Raw genomic sequence first — 5,646 nt, forward strand, 5'->3', positions numbered from 1 at the left:
CCTGTCATGTCAGTTGATATTGTGTTTTGGTGACATTCCCATACTCCCGAACAAAGTTACAGTTAATCAAACAGTGAACCTGGAGCCTTGAGCTCCCCCAGTATAATCCCAGTGGCAAATATAGCACCACAATGTACACCACAATGTACACCAGGATCAGAAGAGACACACAAAGAAAAGTGCCTTAGGTGTTAGATGAAATGCCATCATGTATAAACTGGGGCTTACTTATCATGTCCTCTGGGATTATACATTGTCATAGTTGATGGAAACATGCGCTGATTAATATTTATTGTCTTATTGTCTTTGTATCTAAAACAAAAAGTCATTACAGTGACACATGTCAGACTGTTGAGCTGATGAAAGATCATACACATCACTTATCTATAGAAAGACCTGCTGTACGCACACAGTTTACATATATCATACATTTACTGTATGCCACCTCTCTCACATGCACGCACAAAGAGTCATGGAAACATAATGGTGACGTCGACCGAGGTGACGTCAGAGCTGCTGGTCTTTTTAATGTCTCATTTGCTCTCGGACTTGACACAAGTTGACCTGGTGCAGAAAGCTCTGTTGGAAAGTTGAGTTTTAGGATACCTGATCAACTGGAAAACTTCTGTTGCAAAACAAACTTAATTTAATTATTAAATCCCTACAGTACCTTCTTTAAAAATGTCTGCTAATGGACCCCCTGAGGTGGAGCACCTGCTGACCAGAGTCAGGCGGTGGATCCGCAACTTTGCAGGTAAGACATCTTTTCATGTCATGCTAAATGTATTTATTAATCTTCCTGAAACCCTTAATATATGTTTTAGTTAACTAATAATGAATAAATGCAAATAATTGACTAACTTATAAAGATACAAAATGAATAGAATTTTAGTTGGCCTGTTAAAAAAACACTCGATGTTTTCTCGGTGTAAAATGATTATTAGATGGTAAGAAAGAATGAACTGGATGTCCCGGGACAGGTGAAGAATGTTATAACAATTGTGTACTCATTTAAAAGTACTGTTATTTTTGTTTGATGGCATCAAATTTTCTAAATTTATAGTCCACATTTTTGGGGAAATGATGGCGACTGGGCCTTTTTTCGAATAATGCCAAAATATATATTTTTCTCGTGCACCATGGAGATGATGGAACAAACGTCAGGACGTCAGAACGCGACGGCCCGTTTCCTCTACTGTACATAGAGAGTGGAGTTTGTTGAAGTTCAGCTCAGAATGTATCTGATACTGTCAGAGCACCTTTAAGTTCAAAGTTTATCATACCTGTGAACTCATTTTCTGCAGCAATGGATCGATATTGTTATGAGCCTGAATGGAGGAGATGAGTGTGTGAAAAAAAAAGTGTGTGACAGTTTTTGTACAACCAAAGCTGTTGTGTTCAGTCATCATTTAGAGCTTGTATTCACATATATCGTCATAAGGGTTGCCGCCGTCTCATCCACGCTGCATGGTTTGCATAAACTGGGAGAGTACCAAATTATAAGGAAGTACTTTGCCGTGCCAAGAAGCACAGATTGTTTTGTGGTTATTTTTGAGAAGACCTGTTGTTAATTGCATATGATTGGATCAAGGTACCAGCGGTTTGGCGTGCGTAAAGGCGCACGGACATCTTAGTGTTTTACCCAGCTTAAGTATACATGCTCTTAGAAACACACAGTTCCCACAGTGCCACGACAAATAGGCTACACTGAATATGTCAGAACCACCTGTTCCCGACAAGTCATTTTTTATATAATGGAAATACGATGCAATGTGACAGAAGTGTGACCTGTTATTCGGTTTTTATTATTTTGTTCTGGTTATAAGAAACAAGATATGTATGGAGGCAAAAACAGGAACGTATACAGGGTTATTTTGCGGAATTGTGTTGAATTGTGCAAATGTGGATTAAATAGACCATTACTCCATACAGACAGTAGTACTGAATGTCATATATATATATATATATGAAAAGAAAATATATTCTTTAACATGTTAATAAAGAATTAACTAAAATAAAATAAATACCTAAACATCAATGCTGTAAAAAATACATTAACTACTATAATATAACAGCACATATCAGATGACACATTTGATCTGTCAGTCAAATATGCTACAACAACTTGCAACAATTTCAGGAGCACTTACAGAGCTAGAGCTAGTCCAATCAATAGCATTTCTCAGCACACACAGCTAGGCAAGCTGACCATGAGGAGATATTTGCTGAATTTGAAACAAGTATATTGGATTAGAATCACACACCTAGAATCACTTACCCTACCTTTAATCCTCATGTTTTAAGTCTGTTTTGTGGAAGTGCAGAATGTGATGTTTTAATACTTTTTTTCTTCCTTAGGTGTCTCCTTTTGGCCTTCTGCTGCTCAGAGGCCTCCCGATGACCCAGTTCCCCCTGGGCTTCAGGAGGTTGAGGTTGAGCCTGGAGAAAATGCCAGCCCACCACCACAAAATGGGATGGGGGGGCAACAAGGTCATGCTGTTCCTTTTCCTCTTTACTACGCTGTTCCTTACCCTGTTCACTATGCTGTTCCTGTTTATTACCCTGCTCCCTACCCTGTTCCCTATGCTGTTCCTTTTCTTCCTTTTGCTGTTCCGCATCCTCACCCTGATTACTTCCCTAATGCTGCTCCTGCTTTTCCTCATGCTGATCCTTATGCTGCTCCTTATGCTCATCCTCACGCTGCTCCTGCTTCTCCTCGTGCTTATCCTCAACCTGCTCCTGCTTTTCCTGCTGCTGACCCTGTTCCTCATGCTGCTTCTGCTTTTCCTGCTGCTGACCCTATTCCTCATGCTGCTCCTGCTTTTCCTGATGCTGACGCTGTTCGTGACGCTGATCTCGGTGAAGCTGTCGATCAGTTGATTGCCATGTACCGGCACGGGCCACCTCTAGTGGAAGATGACGAGGGGGATGAGGAAGGGATTGAGGTCCCTGCACAGGATGCCGTTGCTGTCAGCTCTGTTGACAACATCGGCCCACTCTCGCCTTCCTCAACTTCTGGCCTCAGTTCCTCCACAAGGAGACACAGGGAAGACAGTGACGAGGAGGCTGCCGCTAAGAGGCCGCGGTGGTCTGATGAGAGCGACTCAGATTGACTCTATAATGGACGGGCTGAAAATCCTCCTGGAAACATCAGAGCAATCACTGAGTCCACATTTCGCCCGTCACCACTTCCACACCACAGCTAACAAGAACTTCACCACAGCAGAATATCTGCAGTGAACCTTTTTGTAACTGATGACTGGCCCTGTGTCTGGCAGGGTTGAACAGGCCAGATAGCGTCTTGCACTGGAACCTGTTACGTCATGTCATAGGGACGATGGATTAACCGTTTTTAATTATAATTTTTTTTTTTTTTTTTGGGGGGGGGGGGGGGGGGGGGGGCTTTTAACCCTGAGGGCTGGCCTTTGCGTCTGGCTGGGCAACCAAAGCCCCAGGTAGCCTTTGCGTCTGGCAGGACTGTCAGCACTCCAGTTAACGTCTTGCACTGGGCTTTTTGTCCTACCTCATGATTTTGGCACGATGGCTGGATCGACTTTTCTTTCATCCTGAGGACCGTCCTTTGCGTCTGGCTGGGCCGGTGATGCCTCAGGAAGCCCTTGCGTCTGGCAGGGTAGTCGACACCTCGTGCACGTGGCAGGACAGGAACCTTCCGCTTGGTCGCCTGAAGAGAGAGAGAGGCAAAAAGCTGCTGCGAAGAATGACTATAAAACAAAGCACTTCACTCTGTTACCACTAAGAAAGCTCCCTGTGGGCTGTTCTACAGGAGCAGTTAGATGTTTAGTGAAGTTCATGCAGCCAGGAGAACCTGGAGAACAACCCACCAACCCTGATTGAACAGAGGGCATCTTCTACGAGCTCCTGCCATTGACTTAACACAGACAAAAAGGTAAGTCTGAGCTTCTAAATTGTAAGCCAATTACTTATATATGAATTAATAAATATAAAGACAGAGAAAGTAATATATGTGATTGTCAAACCATGTTACCATAAAACCATAAAATATCACTCACTTAATGACTCAAAGGGAAAAAATTTAAATATGAGCTTGTAAAATGTCAAGAAAGAAATCTTAAATATTGTGTGAACTAGCTGCATACTACGCCTGATTATCCATCCAGTATCACTTATTTATCAATTAAGATTATAACACTTACTAACCATTCATTATCATTGTCTCACTGCATCACCTGAGCTGCTGCTGTCTACTGTGGACTAAAAAGTAAGTATGAGCTTCTGACTTAGCTATATATCATCACTTATTCAATCATTTGAGTTTATATTTTATTCATGTAATATTTATTATTTTGGAATTCAGAGAGATCTATTCATATTACTAACCAGTATTTATTTTTCTCTTCTCTTATCTTTCTCCACCACCTGAGCTGCTGTCGATAACAGTGGACGAAGATGGTGAGTATGAGCTCCTGACAAGAAAGTAACCTAGTATGCTACACCTGATACAGAGGTTGTAAATCCTACTAATTATTAATCATTTTCAACACCTAAGCTCACTGTGAATGAAAATAGTAGAATAGCATATAATATAAGGACAGCAAATGTAATATATGTCCTGTTATTGTGTAAACTACAAACATATACGGTATGCTACCCAATTAGACATATAATATCACTTATTCAAAACCTCTAGTTTATCTTACTAATCATTGTTTCTCTGCTGTACTCGACCACCTGAGTTGCGGCTGTTCACATAGTTTTGGGGGGGGAAAGGTGAGTGTGAGACCTAGAATTAGGTTTAAATATAAAGACAGAGAAAGTAATTTATGTTGTTGTGTAAACTCGCTGTTTGTCTGTCACCAGACTGGATGTTTCTGCAGTACTTCAAGAAAAAAGGAGGCTTACTCCCACTTTGTCCCTGCTTTCTCAACTTAACATTTGGTGCTACATTCAATAAAACACTCATGTATCCAAAGTGATTCTCTGTATTGTGAGTTTGTTTTTATGTATGGGTTAAAGTGGAACTTTTTCAATGGTGTTTTTCAGGTGTTGTAAAATGTATAGTGGCTAAACAGCTCCTAAGACAACTTTGACACCATACGCAAAAATGTTGTCTGGATTGCTTTATAGAACCCAGAATAGGTCTGAAAAAAGGTCAGAAAAAACAGGGGGGTAGGAAGATGGTCACATTGTACAGTTTGAAAGTCACTTAATACCCACATATAGTATGTAGTATGCATAACTTCTTTCTATCAACACAGATCTATGACGGAATCAATCAAGGGAGATACAGAAATGGAAAAAGTACTCAGATCGTGTACTTAAGTAAATGTACTTAAGTAAATTTAGTAAATACTACCACAAGTAACAGTTTACTTACTAATTTAAGATTTTACTTTAGTATTAGCATCAAAATAAAGTACCAAAACTACTTATGGCACATTTCTGAATAATGTATATTGATATGCATTAATGTGTACCTCACTTTAATGTTGCAGCTGGTGAAGGTGGTTTAATTACTTTATAGTTTATCTGCTGTGTAGCCTGTGAATTTTTTTATTATATTATACCATAATCTGTAATATTACATCATAATTTATTTGTTGGTTATTTTGTTATTATTGCATCTAAACTGAACTGTATAAGTATAAAATAGCAGAAAATGGAAAT

Source organism: Morone saxatilis, unplaced genomic scaffold (assembly GCF_004916995.1).
Source record: "Morone saxatilis isolate NCDOM2014 unplaced genomic scaffold, NCSU_SB_2.0 Contig3, whole genome shotgun sequence".
Classification (NCBI taxonomy): Eukaryota; Metazoa; Chordata; class Actinopteri; family Moronidae; genus Morone; species Morone saxatilis.